The sequence below is a fragment of the Rhynchophorus ferrugineus genome, unplaced genomic scaffold (genome assembly GCF_030347505.1).
Source record: "Rhynchophorus ferrugineus isolate W39M unplaced genomic scaffold, kcgeb_rfMv2 rfM4, whole genome shotgun sequence".
Lineage (NCBI taxonomy): Eukaryota > Metazoa > Arthropoda > Insecta > Coleoptera > Curculionidae > Rhynchophorus > Rhynchophorus ferrugineus.
Window position 1 is genome coordinate 44,956,312 of NW_027472583.1, and position 18,428 is coordinate 44,974,739.

The following is an 18,428-nucleotide window of genomic DNA, read 5'->3' on the forward strand; positions in this document are numbered from 1 at the left end:
TTCGTCACCTGTGTGGATGTTATACACGACTTTTGATGCATCGCCATTTTATTTCTTGGCCATTTCAATACCAATTTACACGTAATTAAACATTTTTAATATTCAACTGCGGTCACGATTAAATGCGCTATATCAACGTTTCACAAGGATCGGGCTTCATCGCCAAAAGTCGAAGTAAGTTAATTGCACTCTTGTTTTGCCCCACGTTGAAAGTCGCAGAAAAACATCACAAGAAAATGCCCACAAGTTATTTTTTTAATGATGTACGTTTTATCACTGTAAAATTTGGCCTAAATGATTAACCGTTCTGAAGAAGGTTATGTTAATAAAGTTCGAAACTAATTGGAAATGTCACATGAAACCTAACAACACCTTGGTTCAAAATATATATAGCAACTATCGTATTTACTAAAGTCTTGATACCATTGATGTATTTTGTTGTATTACAAAGCTAAAGTCATCAATTTTCCTGGAGATATGTGATTTAATAGAGATCCATAAGAACACCTATCATTGTATAAATTACCAAATTTCTGTGGGCAGTTTCCGTTACTAAAAATAGATGCTTATTTAGCTGAATGATGGCGTAGATCGGAAATATATATATTGCGTTTTTTCTCAGTAGTAAGGTGTTCCATAAAGTAATATTGTATAAGTGATCATGGTTCTTTTGATGGGAAAATAAAATCTCTTTAAATTACAAAAATCGGGTTATGTTTGATAATGCTCAAAGCTTCCAATGAAAACCTCAGATGGCGTCAGCCAACACTTAGTTCTGTCAAGGCCATAAATATTAACAGCAACCCTGTATGCCATCTTATTATCCGCTTTTTATTAGCATGGTTAATACATTTTTGATAAAATTCTTATAAAAACTCTTAATCTTTTGGTTTATTTCCACTTATAGTACTTTACTAAACGAGCAGATTAGTTTTATGGGACATTTTAACTGGGTATTATTATTTTTAAAGTCTGGATTTTATATTTTTTAAAGTTTAATTTTGAAATTTTATGTGGGTAATACGGCAAATCTTGCTGTGAATTATTTGGCTACTAAAATCATAATTAATACAAATATACACCAGTTTCATAAACGTTTTGAGCTTTCTTTTTATAAAGGTTTAAAAAATATATATTTATACTGCATGTCGTTTGCTTATTTTCTACAAATATTTTTCTTTCCTTGAATTATTAAAAAAAATAAATAAATCGAGTTATCAAAAAATTATGCAAATAAAATATCTTTAATCAAATTTTTTATCACTCTGTGGTTTGGTTTTGGTTTGAGGCCATTCTTAAGTCCAATTTTTTGTATACTTCAGATTTCTAATATTTAATATTATTACATAATATACTATTACTATATTATACTATATAATATATATAATATACTATATTATACATAATATTTCTAATATTATGTTTCATTTAGTTTTCATTTATCAATTTTTTAACAGTATTTTCTTCTATATTTAATCTCTCCCTTCGCTAGATCTTTATATATCCTATATTATAGCTTTTTATATATCTTATAGTCACTATAGATTATACATTATTTTTCTGAATATATCATAGTTTAAATCAAGTTTTTATATTGATCTTATATGTTTTTGAAGATTTCTGAAGCTCTGTTCAGCCTTATTGCCATCAGTGCTATATTCTAGAGATACTCCTTTTTGAGCAATTACGGAACTATTATAACTTCTTTTGTCAGTTCGTCTTGTGCGCCCATATTTTTTGCCATATTATAACTATCATACAATACATAAACTATATACAATAAAAGTTTCAAACAGTCTTTTTTCACTTGAGACGTTGTCTGATTTTATTGAATGGAATAAATTCAAAATAGAAATAGAATAAAATAGTTTGTTATAGTCCTATCCACTTTTGATATCATTATTATTTACTAGTTTATTATACACCCACAATAGTTTATGGGTAGTTAGGTTCTAGACGCTTTTTTATGTGATATTCCCTAATCCACTTAATTAACAATTTTATATTGAAGTAGTGTATTTTACTTTCACTAGAAAACATATTTACTTTTGTGCGTTTAATTCTTGTTTTCTTCGTTGCAGTGTTTTCCTTTCTAACCAAATGCTCATGTAAATTTTGAGCAATTATGAATATATTTAAATCTTCCACACTCTACTATGATTTTCTGAAAGCTGTCCTGTATTTATTATATACTCATCTTTAGTTTTTTTTCTGCCCTCATCACCCTGTCTTGTTAATTGTCGGCATTGGATCATAATCATTTATATATCTTTAATCATAATCAAAGTTTCATTTAGTCACAGTAGGCAATATTTCTTTTCAGGTTATTTTATTGTAGTAATTTTTTGGCACACGCTGTATCAATTCGATTGGATTGAATATGCACTGATAGGGAGAAACATGTAATACGCTGAAGATCTTATTGTTTTTAACATGGTATCTTAAAAAATTAATTTATGTTTGACAAGTCATTCCTTAGCCATTAGTGTATTTACTTATTTAAATTTTAAAAGCCCATGAGCCTCTTGAGCTATTTAGGATCGGGTTAAAATGTGATAATTAAATAAAGTATATAATAACATATAATAATTACATTACATTCGGTAGATAGTGGTAAACCAACAAAATATAATATATTTAAAATATACTACAAAGTAGCAAAATAAAGACATTTAAATTAATATAATAAGTTATGCAGTTTACAAAGGAGCATAATTGCCGATTGCACTAAGGGTGTCACAAAATTGATAAGCGTGTCCAAGTATTTGGGTGAGAGTAGTTGCTCCAATGACCCAGGAACCCTGAGTTGCTGTCGAAGGGGGTTCCTCCCTTTAACAAGTGTTCATGGGGCAGTCTTCTATTCGCCTATTCGCAATGGGCAAGGGTGCTTTGTAGGAACCTGCCGAAATTATTAGTATTAGGAGATTGATGGAAGACCTTTTTGATCGCCCACAGTTTGTTGTTTTCCATGAGGAGATTCAAGTTTAGTTGATCCAGTCCTCTATATAGAGACCCTATGTGTGTTTTGGTTCTTCCCTGCTAAATAGTTCACTTAATTTAGTTGAATTCTCTATTCTGCTCACCAGATAGTCAGCTCTTTCGTTTCCGGATATTCCCCTATGAGAGGGGACCCATAAATAATTAATTCTTACTTCCTTACTCTCCAGTTTTGTATGTAGCTTTCTGATGACTGTAACGAGATGGTGGAATGTTCTGTTTGTGTGAAGAATTATATGTATACAATGAATTATTAAGAAATATTATGAGTAACAAAACCTAATCGAACGTTATGCTAATTTCAATTTTTTTTATCAGCATTAATGATCACAATACACTTTTGTATGTGCTTAAACCACTTTTTCTACTCTGATTAAGGTATCTCCAAAACATAGTTTTTAAATGCATCAACAGAAGCTGTTCAGATGCTGAGGAATGTTGGAATGTAATTTGGTATCAGATCAGGGCTGTATGGAAGATGACCCATCAATTCCACCTTTTAGTCAGTCAAATAAATCGTTATTGCATGCGATATATGAGAGCTTACATTGTTATGATAAAAATTATGTTTTGTTGCCATTTTTGCATAATTCACGAAGCATTGCTGATAAACAAATGCTTATGGACCATTCAAAGCTAACCATTCTGCGTTGCTCGGTGAACAGCACGGTTGCATGATGCTCAGTTGTTCTGAAGAAACAGGCGATTACTTGCTTCAAATTGCTTGATGTACGAATCACTTTTCTGTGATGGTCACACACTTGGAGGACAAGATAAGATTCGTTACCTGTGTAGATATTATACACAGCTTTTGATGCATCACGATTTTATTTCTTGGCCATTTCAATACCAATATACATACGCAAATATTCTTCATATTGGGCCAATACCCAATGTTCCAGTTTGAAAAATCCTTGTCTCGTCTAATAACACAAATTCAAATAACAAATCTTCCATAATTTTATTATATGCTTCTAAAAATTCTAAAAAACTAATGACTGAAAGATCTATTAGACCTCTTCGTGGGTTATATTTACACCATTTAAATCCCATGTTTCCTAACAGTGTATGAAGGGATGACTTACATACCCCAAACAGTTGCATCTCTCTCGGCAAGTTTTTTATGGATACTTCCTAGATTAATAATTTTTCGCTTCGTATGTGGACGATTTTAGGTGTATCCAACATTATATTGTTTTTCATGTTTAGAGAAATTTTTAGCCACACTGCCTATGCTATTTAGGACAGCTGCAATACTCTAAAGTATTTCCAATAAGAACGCATCAACTCTATATTTAGTAGTATAATTAGTTATTTCTCTAACGAATTTTACAAGCAAGAAGGGGTCCCCATTTTCTCTATCCTGTACGAAGTAACTGATTAGAGGGGCAATATATTTCTCACTGCCTATTTATTGACTTCGGCGTATTTAATCAAAGTAATCGCTAATATTAAGCATTTGAAATGTTTTAAATAAACAAAGCGCTAAAGCAACGTTTGCCGGTGTACGAGCTCACCTTACCAAAATTATTATTTACCTGAAGAATTTTGTAGACATTTGACAATCGAGCTAATTTTATAGACTAATTCGGTTATATGTTCAAATGCATCAGACAGTATTATGTCTATTTACCTTATTTAAAACTGATTTTAAAACGAATTTACATACTCCGATATGCAACACATTATTTCATATTTTGAATATACTATACATATGCAACGTTTGCCCACTTAAGGACTCGCTCGCTTTTATAAATATTCAACAATGGAATCCCACCGGAGCTTATCCATTTTCATTTTCGATATCTAAACAAAACAATCAAACGATAAAACATTTTCTCTTAAATTAAAACCTCTTCTAACTGACAAAATTGTTATATCATGAACCCATTATATCGTTTAGATTGAATACATTTACGGAGTAGTATGCAATAATGGAGAATTAAATATGCAATAGACGCCATCTGAAACATATTACATAATCCATAATATATGTACCTTATAATTTAACTATTATAATATATAATATATATAATATATATAATTATAATATATATAATTATTTAATATAATTTTAACGTGTTGTGACTATAATATTTTTAATGCTTTTCACATCTAAAGTATGTTCTAATCAATAGGAAATATAAACCACAATTTTAGGAATTCCAAGACATATAATGATAAAACAATAAGAAACGATAATGCTCGAGACTTGTAAAAGGGGCATACCTAACATTATATTGATGGCGAGGATTCGTAGTCAGTCTTGAACACACGTTTATTTATGTTAAATAATATAGGGTGGGGCAAAAATCTCGCTAGCATTTTGATTGCGCGTCATCTTGGTTATGTGACGTTTAGCTCAGTTTCGCTGTAACCATTGTGTTAACAATGTTGCGTAAACATCTAAATTTTATTATGAATAAATATACGCCACAAGAACGAGCCGAAATAGTGATAATATTTATTGAAAACTATCGTTCCATTATTTGCACTCAGCAGAAATTGCGTCCATTTGCGATGAAACCATTTTCTTCTCGGTGGCCACGCCAATAAACAGAACAGTCGGTTTTGGCAACAGAAAATCCTCAATTAATTCATGAAATATCATTGCATCCACTAAAAACAACTGTATAGTGTGGAATTCATGCTTGTTCATTCATTCATGCTTCAAACATCATTGGTCCCTATTTTATTGAATATGACCAAGGTGTTGCAGCTACTGTTACTGCCTGAAATGGAAGACCAAGGACTAAAGGATATATGGTTTCAGCAAGATGGGGCCACAGCGCTCACAGCTCTTTCAACAATTCAATTATTGAATGACGTTTTTCCATGAAGACTAATTTCGTGAAGTGGCGATTTCGCATGACCAGCCAGATCTCCGAATTTAACAACACCAGACTTTCTCTTATGGGGTTTTTAAAATCATCACGAAATCACGAAATTGAAGAAATTCAGCCTCAGATGTTGCAGGATGTCATGAAAAATACCTTAAAAAGAGCCGATAGTTTCATAGCGAATCGCGGTCACCATTTGGCTGATATAATTTTTCAATCACAGCGAAAAACATGTAAAGACCAAATAAACTTTTTGTGGAAACTAAACTTACTTATCTTATCTTGGAGCAAAGTTATAGGCAGTCAAAATGGTAGCGGGACTTTAGTTCCACCTTTTATGAAAACACTGAGCAATATGGCGTAGTTTCGGTAAGTGCGATATGCGAAAAGACCTGCCGAGTAGGGCACTTTTAAAAATGATAAATATGTTTAATTTTATATAATTGCCAGTGCCCTGAAAATAATATCAAAGCTGTAAACACAGCTATAAGCTACCACAGCTATATATTAAAAAGTGTATTATACTGCGTTGGACGATAAGCGAATGAAAATAAGTGATGTGGTGAGCCGTGGTTGTGAGCATATTTTAAGAAATTATGCGAAACATCTTACGTCAAGAATTAGTGATGCTAATTCTCAGAATAATGTGAATTCCGATCGAATGCAAAATAGTTTCTGCCGTAATCTTTGGAGCAATATATTAGTAAATTATACGGTGATTTGTCACCATGAGATATGTACCCACAATTACCACCAGAAAAGAAACCGCATTGGTATCAAAATAATTACATAAGAATATTACTCTAAACTTATTGATCAACTGGTATTCGTGAGAAGAGGTCGGGAGGTGAGAGGAGGAATGAAGAATAAAGGACATCTTCTTTCAGCACGAAAACATCGATGTTTAACTAAAATTATTCTTAGCGATAGTAAAACTGTGAGATTTTGGCTACGATTTCAGACTCTCAGACTTTCATCTGTCCTCACACTTGAGGAAATGTGTTTCGGGGAAGCGCTTCAAAAACAATTAAGAAGTTGAGAACATCGGAGATGAGTATTTTCACAGGCCTTCACACTATTACTTTCGGAAATGAATACCGATGTTGGAGAAAGGGTGTTTATACAGAAAGAGAAAATAAAAAATCGCGGTTCTGCATTGCCAACCCGCGAACTTTTCACCTCATCCTCGTAACTTTGATCGTTTATATTTGTATATTGATTTTATAATTTTTATTGGATCTATTGTCCTTTTTTTACTCCCCTGTCAGTTATTTCAAAATTATATGGACCAGAAAATAAATCTCTTTTAGTTTAATTTTTAAAGAGATCCATCAGGAAGAAAGCCGTTGATTAATTAACATTACCCACTTCAATGATGAAAGGTTTTTCTGTCCGTGGACCGAGGGTTCGTCGTTTGTCCCTTAAACTGTAATCGTTATTTTTTTCCTGAAAGCTTCAAGCTTTTTCCATATTTTTTCACCTACGTAACTTTGAGTAAAATATGTTTCACTTGTGTTCTTTTCAACATATCTTATATTTATAATTGATAATAGAAAGGAAGAAATTTATATAGAAGAATAAAAATAATCAATATTGATAATCATAATGTAATGATATCTGATTTGTGAGTATTTAAAAAGCCCAATTACTCTTTTCAATTTTCTGCATCATCAAAATCTCACTCATCAAAGTTACTTATGTTCTAACAAACTTTCTGTACTGAAATAATTTGAATATTTAATCTTCTTGTCAGACTGGAGTTATCACAGAGCTGGATGAGCTCGTGTGATGTTCAAGTGAAATATTTGTACATTACTGTTATGAGCACAACCCCAGATCACTTTGTTTTAAGCTGGTTTGCTTACTACGTAGTCAACAATCAGTACATTTTCTTGTGTTTGATATTAATCTCTTTTCTTTTTAATATTGGCTCTTCAGTGAAATCTCTCATTTATTATGATATTGAAATACATAGATGAGTTTCAGTATGGAATTTGTTCTATAGTTGGCTATGTTTTATGTGTATTATTATGGAAATACAGCATATGCATTTATAACTCAGTTCGAAAAAAAGAAGAAGGTTCTCTTTTAACTGCTGTTAATACCAAAAATGTTAATTCTGTAATGGTTGAATAGATCTAAACTGAAGATAAATATTGCACCAATATTTAGTTTTTTTAATAAAGTTGTGATTTGGTTTTTACTATATTACTTAGCTATTACCCTATAATTTGGCAACAAAATTTAGATATATTGAAATTATCAAAGTACTAGTGAAACAGTAAGTAATTATGAACATTTCAGAAATGTTTTCATGAGGTTTCTACTATTATTTCATTTAGAGCCAGTGCAAGAGTTTCTGTGCTTGGAATCAGTGATACAGGAGAAAATGTGGCATCTACTGCTGAAGTAGACGGTATGTGAGGAAGGGAGGAAACATTACAATCAAGACTAACATCTGATTTTCTTACCAATTCATCTGTATGGCTCCGAGGACACTGTTACGGTCTGACATCTGTAAGCCTGAGGTCTTTCAATTTACGATAATCAGTCAACAATTGAGGAACAAATTCAGAGACGCGGATTAAAATATTTTGAGCATGTTATTTTTTATGTCGAATGAAAGGCGAATGAATTCAGAGTGGTGGTTACAATATAATTAGAAAAATTGGATTATTGCCGCTAAATTTTCTGTCGAAAATAATTTGTTTTCAGTATTGCCAACACAAGGTCCTATAGAAGAGATTCCTTGTGTTTTTAAGTTCTTTAACAAAATAACAGTTATAAAATATCCTCGTTACTCACCAGATTTAATAACGCGTGACTTGTGGTTATTTTTATGTTAAGTGAACCAAAATAGTCTGAAAAAATTGTCAGTCATGTTAAATTTTTCGTTTCAAAACAAAATTGTCTCTTCCATATAGCATGCACTAATGTTTTATAAAACTCTGTTTTCATTCAAAATTACTTCTTTAATTCGTAACGGTAACAAATTATATCCATGAGTATTACGTCCATGAGTAAGATGTAAAATGGGACCCAAATTAGTTATGACATTGGTGACATTTTAGTTTTCTTTGGTATCAAAATTATTATCCTAATGTATTTATATTATTTTAAGGCTTTTTAAAATACAAATTATATATTCTGTAAAGGTTTTTATTACATGATCATTTGGTGCTGTAGAATCTCAATATAAGATAAGGCATATTTGCCAAAAGCTGATTTTTTTATGTTCTTCCAATTAAATACTTCTATTACGTGAACGATGAAAAAGCTGACTTATTTGTAGAACATTTAGCTAACGTATTCTAACCGAATGATATAGAATATACAATAGATATAAAGCCTGTTTGTTAGCCCGATGTAGCTGTAAATCTGATTTCTCCAATAGAAGTTGACACAGAAATTAACGACAACCTTTATCCTATAAAGTCTTCGGGAATTGATGGTATTTTACCTGGGTTATTAAAAGAGCTGCCACGAAAATCAATAGTCATGTTGTCATATATATCCAATGCCTGTTTGAGACAAGCATGTTCCGGAATATCTTAAGGTTGCTCTAATAATTATGCTTAAAACCCTGACAAGCCGGCGGAACAAGTGGAATTTTACAAGCCTGCTTGGCTGCTACCTGCGATATGAAAGTTATTTGTGAAACTGTTGTTAAAACATATTAATCAATTTATAGAAACACCAGATTTCCAGTTTGGATTTCAAGATCACCACTCGACAATCGACTAAGTGCACAAAGTAACAGCAGTTGTTGAAAAGGCATTCGAAGAAAAGAAATGCTACCAATAAACAATATTTTCGGACGTCTCACAAGCTCTTGTAGGGGTATGGCATTTGGGATTAATCTACAAAATGAGCAAATTGCTACCGCGGCATTACTGTCGACCACTGGAATCATATCTTTTCGAAAGAAAATTTACAGTCTTGCATGAAGCGGTATTCGAAACACTTCTCTCAACTCGCAATATAGCTCCAAATCTGTCCATATTAATTTTGAGTTTCGGCGAAATGACAAAAACCTAATTATATCACTTGACGGATGCCCGGTTCCTCAAGCAGAATCAGTTAAATACCTTGGAATATATCTCGATGGTAGGTAAAATTGGAAAGCTTATTATTTAATATACTTATTTAAACTGTACTGGTTAGTCGGAAGAGACTCTCAACTTGACCTAAAATCAAAGAGCAGTTTATCAGTCAATCGTAATGCCAATTTCGACCTATGGGGCGCAAATATTGGGGCATACTAAAACACCAAATCAAGTAGTAATACAACGCACCCAAAACAAAGTTCTAAGATTAATTACCAATGCCTTAATTACGAAGAACTGCACGATGACCTCGGAATCAAATGGATACACGAAGTAGTCCAAGATATATATCACCTTAAGACATGAAATAAGGTTGTGCAACCGATACAGGTACTGGACAACACTCAGGAAATCAGAAGATTGCAGCTAACCACACGAAATTGTTTAGTGTATTCTTAACTTTTGCTTAAGTAGATTCGTTTTATTTTAATTTTGGAAATACTTATTGATATATTAATCCTTTGCTTGTATCTTAATGCAAGTACAACAAAATAGTAGTAATAAATTAGTTTGTAAATTAAAACTGTACTAAGCATATGTCTAATGTAAGATTAATTAATAAAAAAAATGTTAAGTGCGGTTTACTTCGACTGATAACTTCGTAGCTTGATTGACGAATGATATTTAGATGATATTCTTCATTTTCGCAGCTTCAGTGAGAACGTCCATGAGTAAAATGTAAAATGGGACTCAAATTAGTTATGACATTGGTGACATTTTAGTTTTCTTTCGTATCGAAATTATGATCCTAATGTATTTACTTACATTACACACTTTTACACTTTTGGTTTGCTTAGTTTTGACGGTGTAATAATCTTTGGTTTCTCTCTTTTATGTGTTAGTAACTCAACATTTTTGTTGTCTAGATGACCTTCTAAATGAAAAGTGGCTTTGTTACTTAAGTTTATATTCTATAGCTTAAATTTTCAATATTCTTGCAGCGCAAGTTTTTCTTAAAACATAATTGCATATAATTTTGCATTTACTGAATTATTAAGGCTGAAATACTTTAAGTATGTATGATATAGTCATCAATATCTTACCATTACTACAGTCAGAACTGCAAAGATAACTTTAGTTTCAGCAAGGGTATAATTCATATCATACTGCCCTCGTATCATAGTTTTGATTGAACACCCGTAGAGGGTTTATTTTAAAGGAATTTCTTGCTTTCTTTTTTGTGGTAACCTACTAAAATTTGACAATTGATTTACGGCCGATTTTTATCTACCATAAGACGTGATCGAACATTTTTCTTCTTTTCTCATTTCACGGCCTATATATTACCTTCTTATATATTTTATAGATTTTATTTATATCTGTGTTAAGAAGATTGTAATCTTTCAATTCGAATTTTGATTTATATTCGTATCTGAAATGGAATATATTCAAATAAAATATTTTTTTATTGGGTTTCGAATAAAATTTAATTCTAGTTGATGTCGCTGACATTATTTGATAACCTAATTAAATATCAATATATATATATATATATATATATATATATATATATATATATATATATATAACAATACATTGAATAATTCAATAATTCTAAATGAAAAACTATTATTTTATGTACAGAGATGTCAAAGCCACCGAATTTGATAGTTAATTTAACAATTGTTATTTTAACAGTTGTTTACTCATCATTACTTCGCACTGTCCCTAATAGATAACGATACCCTTTAGGAACACAAATGTTAGTTCCTTGCATGTATTTTGATCAGCGTTATAAGGTGTAAAAAGTGATGGGTTGGTATAGGAAAGCCATTTACATTGATACCGAAGTGGAATGCTCATAAAGTCTTGCTGAGTATATGGTAGCATAAGCAGGTGTAGCTGCTAAAGCTAAATGAAACTGTCACTGAAGCTACCTACCTTAATTTGATAGTTTCAATTCTTGTATTCTTGCAATGGTGTATTCTTGCACACTCTCTTCTGGTGTCTACCGACATGAGTTGAACTTATTGCACAACCTTAATTAATATATGTCCTACTATATATATATATATATATATATATATATATATATATATATATATATATATATATATGCAGTATCTTAATATTATTGAAAAATTCATATTGTTCTTTTTGATTATTTACAGTGTTATGCAGGGTTAAGAAGCATACCAAAGGAGCTTTTAGATTGTCAATTCAGATTGAGGGTGGGGCAAAGTCCCGCTACCATTGACGCAATTTCCGCTGAGTGGCAATAATGGAACGATTATTTTCAATAAATATAATCAGTATTTCTGCTTATTTTTTTTTGTGGCGTAGATTTATCAATAATAAAATGTGGACTTCTATACAACACAATGGTAAAAACGAAATAGTAGCGGGACTTTTGTCCCACTCAATACTTAAGTTATAGTATGTGAAACGATTTAAAAAACAAAAACTATTAATTTACATGAAAGTACAACTTTATTTAATAGAAAGAAGAGGCGATTGGTTGAACGGCGATACACAGCTCCACTGAGGTTAAAAACAGACCAACCCGTCTGATTTGTTCGGCATTTAGGTCGTCAAAAAAGTAAAAAGCCGGATAGTCTGGGTCGTACCACATAAACATTTCCCTCCTAAAGAAACGACCACAAGGATGGACCTGGTCATTATTCCGCCTTGAGAGCTTGATGTTGCTTTCCTTGGATTTGCCTTTGAAGATCTTTGGTGACACCAGATTCTAATAGTCTATAGCTAAGAAACTGAGCTACTGGAATCCGCTTTTGATGTTCAAATTCCAATAAACTATATTAATTCACAGCAACTTCAGTCCGCCTTTGGTAACCTTACACCTAGAACTGTTATGCATTGCCAGGAATCCATGGACTAGGGGTATTTTTCAAAGCTTCAAATCCTCGTTTAAATTTTTTTTGCCTTTCCAGAAAGCTCTTTTTATTCGGTGTCAATATAAGTACTTTTGAAACGCCGTAACCAATATTCACATGTTGAAATCGATGGAGCATGGGTGACGTAAGCTTCACATAGCATTCGATGACCTTCATGCGCCTGTTTTGCTCAGATTGAAGTAGAATAGTAAAACATTCCGCAAATACGATATACTGGATACAAATTCAGACTTCTTAACGCGCTGAAAAAATTTTTTATTTACATTAAAATGTAAGCCTGTTAGAACATAGAGTTGGTTGCAAATGTACACAATGCGATTTGTGTTGTAAGATTTAAGTAATATCATGTTGTAAATCCCCTAAAAAATTAATTGACCTAATAACCAACTAACTTTGATTATAATTTAGTCACAAAAATGTAGAAAAATACCAAACGTTCTCTTTTCTATATCATGCACATATAAAATGGCGCACAAAACAAACAAACAGGCGCATCATAGAAATGAAATGAAGCAATTAAATATCTTCGCAAGTCTTAGTATAGTGATTCAAATAAACCAATAAAATAGGCCGAAAAGACGATTGCGGTGTGATCAGGATATTGAATATTCCGAAACATTTCTCCAAAGTCGCTTTTGAAATTTAATCTCTATTTAGTCCACTTTAGTTTATAATCGTTCATTGGTCATTAAATTTTAACGAAATATAAGTCAAGAAGGTAGCCTTAACTCATAGCATTAAGCAAATGCATTAAATTTTTGGAATATATGTATGGAAAGTGTATTCAAAACAGCAGTGAACTCATGTCATCTGAATTGATATGCAATGATACTATTAGTCTCCTACTTCTTGTTTAAAATCATTCTCTGAAGATTGGTGATTTTAATTTATCTTATTTTCGGGTCATTTATACAAGAGGTTTGAGGAATTCGTTTACTGACCAACATATCAAAATAATTGTTTTCTGCGCCTTTGGGTTTCTTTGATTCAGGTCTACAGAAGTCAGATTGTAACAAGCTCAAAATAAGCGTCCATCAATAAAGTTTACGCGTAATCTTAAAAAAGCGATATATTCTCTAATTTAGCTGATTTAACTTAATACTTTAGCCGCAGATACCATTTTTTTTCTGTATTACTGAAAATAAAAAAACCTAAAGTTATATATTTATCTATCATTTTTCTAAAAACTTATTGAACAAACCTTGTAATACATTGTAATACATTTTATAGCTTGACTTCGTTTTTTTCCTATCAAATTGAGAGCATAACCATTTCCAATATATTTCTGATTTGTAAATGCGAATAACAGTAATAATAAAATGACCTGTCTTCTATAAAAGGCGTACTATCTTCTTGCACTATCAAGGGATTTATTTTATCTTGTTTTTTCTGTTAGCTGATCCGAATCTATCTTAATACCTGTTAACTGCTTTTTGGATTTATGGCTTTCCAGTTTGTTTTATCACAGAATACGGTCACTAATTTGGTTTTATTATATGACCATTAGATCAGCATTGGCCCAGCTGGACTTTTTCCTTTTCATTGTTATTTTCTTACCGAACGAATGTATAATCAATAGCCTTTTGACCTTTGGCAAAGTCAATTCTTTTTTCACATTTGTGGTCACGTACACCATTCTTTTTGCCACTTCAGTATTGCCACTAAAACTGTCGATTATGATTTCTTAGCTGTTCATTCGTTTTATATTAGATGTCGGAATTAATTGGTAACGTTTTTTGATAAAAATGTTTTATTTCAAATCTAATTTAAAAAAGTCTAATTGTATTATCAAAAATACCGTTTTCTGGCAGACCTTTCTTTTCGATATTTAGAGGAACTTCTGGTCTATTTCGTGTAATCTTCATAAAAATTGAACTGACAGATGCTCAGAATAGTTGGCAGTCAGACAAAACAACATGATTGATTTTGAATGATATTAAATGATATTATTGCGTTTTTGGAGTACTATGTACTACGAATGGACATATCTCGAAACGGAAAATTCGGATTTAGCAACTAAACTACTAAAATAATAACTTTTTTTTTGTTGTAAACCGGATCTTTTTTCATGCACTTTTTCTTTAAAATTCTACATATAATAGGCATGATGACTGTAATAAAGAATCGCAAAAATTTTAATTTATAGTTATAGTGTATGATATTATGATATTATTCACTACATTAAGTCAACCATCAATCCATCAATCACAAGTGCTATGAAACAATTCCAGTTTTAGACTTCTTAACGCGCTTCGATTTTATTTGGATTGTTTATCTTACATTTCAGATTTTAAAAAATAGGTTTTGGCTATTAATGGGAAGAAAAGATAATTGAAAAAGTTGAACTGGGATTTATCAAGGCAAATAACGTAAATTTGACTAGAATCGATTCGTCGATGGTAACTGTACTGTGTGACTAACGCATACGCTTGTGCATGACGCATACCTGATCATGGAGACTTGCTTCTGGACTTACCAGTACACTAAACCGCAATCGCCTCACAGTTGACTCCTGTGGGGCGCTACTGCTGCAGCTGAGAAGGCGTTATTGGACACTAGGACGCGGCGAAAAAACAGATAGTGAAACTAATTATAGATGCGTGAACTTGAGTTAGCACACGACCGGATGCTGTCGTATACGGGCAAGAGTTATGATTGCAGCGACGGATGAGGTCGTTTCAGCCTCCCCCTTGGAGGTTAGCGGTGACGCGGTGCTAAGCTCTCAGCATGTCGACCAGCTCGTGAACAAGCGCGTTTTCAGAAGAACTTGAGCTGAGTTGTTATTTGTGGAATGATTCAGATATGAAGTGCTTGATTTCTGGAATGTCAGTTTCTCTGTGAATTCGATTATTTTTGACACACCATGGAGCGTTTAAGATTCTCCTCCTGAGGAGCTAATTTTGGAAAAATTGAAGCATTTTCACCTGGTTGGGTGTAACAAACTTGAAGTAGACATTAGATCCGTCGAGGAGAACAGACCAAATTAACATCTTGTAAAATAAGCATTTGATTAAGATGGAAAGTCTGCTAGAAAGGTAGATTTGATAAGATAACAGGTTTGCTATCCTCGAGATTGAGAGATTTAGGTTCGTGACGTTATCCAGCCATGAAATGAATACTCGCAGTGCGTAAAGCTTGCTATGGAAAATGATGGCCTAGGTTTGAACAGAATTTGAACCACTTAACCGCATGATCGAACTGCTTCTGTAAATGTTCTTGAATGGTAACCTCGAGTCTGAAGTTCGTGAAGAACGTAATATCGTCAGCGTAAAACGCAACGTCATGTAGCAACGTCAATTGCGTCAAAGATGAATGAGTCAAATAAGAATACTAGCAATATTGTATTTGACAAGAAAATTAATAAATACAATTAATATCTCTAAGAGTACCTAACTATAGAACAATGCCTAGTAGGAAACTATGGAAATAATAATATTGAAATCAAGTGTTCCATATTGGCAAAGACAAATGAAAATTGTATCGATAGCAAATCTAGCGAAATATTTTATGATGATAATTTTAAGATATAAATGCAAATGTATTTGACAGGGATAATAAGGTATTTGTATGTTCGTAAACTTGCTGTGTGGAGTGATGATGTGTATCCGAAATTGTACAAAATTTCCTTGTAATGTACGGGTGAATAAAATACACCAATTGCAATTTTAAACTGTGTTTTAATAATTGCCGTACAAACGCATAATCACACAAAGCACACAAATGCCAGGTTGTAAAAACTTGACAAAATACCATTTGGTTTGATGTTTTTCTTTATATTATCTTTCTTTGTATTATAGTTACTATTTTACTTGTGGTAGGACATATGGTAGTTCTACCACAAGATACCACAAGTGTACTGGGGCCTATGCTTTATCTACTCTACACTTGTGATGTACCACAAATGGAGAATATTATGATGACTATATTTACTGATGATACTGAGACTATAGCTGTCGGGGACAATAGTGAAGAAACTACACGAAAATTACAACAGGCAACTGAGAATATAAATAATTGGACACAAGCTTGGAAAATAAGAATTAATGAACGTAAATCTGTACATGTGCAGTTCACCTATAAATAGACCGTACGAGCACCAATAACATTAAATGATGCTGTCATTCCATATAGCAACAACGCTAGTTATCTCGGAATGAATCTTGATGCAAAACTTCGCTGTAAGGAGCATATAAAGAAGAAAATAAAATAAATGGAATTGACATATAGGAAAATGTATTGGCTAATTAGAAGAAAATCACAATTATCAGTATATAATAAATCGCTATTATATCAGCAAATACTGAAACCTATATGGACATACGGAGTTCAATTATGGGGATGTTTTGCAAAGAGTCACATAAACAAAATACAAATTTATCAGAACAAAGTCCTGAGAAGTATTGTGGGCGCACCCAAATACTACAGGACTGACTACCTACATCGAGACCTTCAGATACCCACAGCCAGCCAATAAATCAAAAAAATTGCAAGAATTGAAGTATTGCAATTTTAGGATATCACCAGAGCAGGACAAAGACATAAAATAATCAAACTATCTGATCTTGTGTAGTGTTGTGTAGTGAGGTGCATGTAATAAAAAATACAGCAGTGACATGTTTAAACATTATTTCATCAGAGACTGAGATAGGGCCTATGGGTCCTCCTAGTTATAAACCTAGATTTAAGTTATCATAAAAACAAATTGTAGTTTAGTCAGAAAAGACTAGTAACAATGCAAAAAAATGGTAGTTCAGTAATGAGCAGCAGGGAAGATTCAATGAGCTCAACGAGTCTAATTCTCGAATCTTGTAGTAATATATGCTGACTTCATGCACATTTGTAAATGTAACTCCATCCACCACACTATATTAAATATAATTTTCCATATTATCCATATCTGAAAAAAGAACAAAATTATTATGGACTCATGCACAGTGAATTAAACAAATGAAGCCAAACCTGACCTCTGATCAACAGTATTATTTATCTCGATATTACGTTGATAAGATACTTTACACAAAATTAAAGGTAGTTAAATAGTAAGTATTTATATTAGAATGTTCTTCACAGTAATAAATTACTGATGTTCAAGCTCAAGATTGTTATAGCTAGTTCGCGTCTTGCAAGATTTAAGAACATTTCCCAAATTTTTTACTGCCTTGGAATGAAAATACACAACTTGTTTGGAGTTTTTGCTGATGAATAGTTGCATTAGGGAACTCCACATCAATAATACACAATACAAAGTCTAGTTATAATAAAAGATTATTAAAATAATGTATAAATAAGGCCTGTACCAATAAAAATAGTTCAGTGCGACCAAAACAACTACATCACGTATATATTTAGAGCGCATTTAGCACGAATTTAAAACTACATTATTTCAAAGACCAATTTTTTTGTACAAATCACTTTTATTCCGGGTTAAGCAAATCAGTAGAATTATCATAAAATAATTTTTTTTGAATTGCTTACTCATCTCGCCTATTCCTATGATTCTATTGGCTTTATTAATATATTTTATAATTTCTGTGTTCCTCATCTTGTCTATGTTTGTATCACAGTTCTATGATTCTGCTGCTTTTTGCGCTTTCACGTTCTTTCTGTGTATTCTTCAATTTTTATTTTTA

At 32.1% G+C, this 18,428-nt stretch overlaps 1 protein-coding gene across 5 annotated transcripts in view; it reads left to right on the forward strand.

Annotated features, from left to right (window-relative positions):
• Positions 1-18,428, forward strand: part of Ptp36E (Protein tyrosine phosphatase 36E) — a 93,769-nt gene that overhangs the window by 23,365 nt on the left and 51,976 nt on the right. The window lies entirely within an intron of this gene.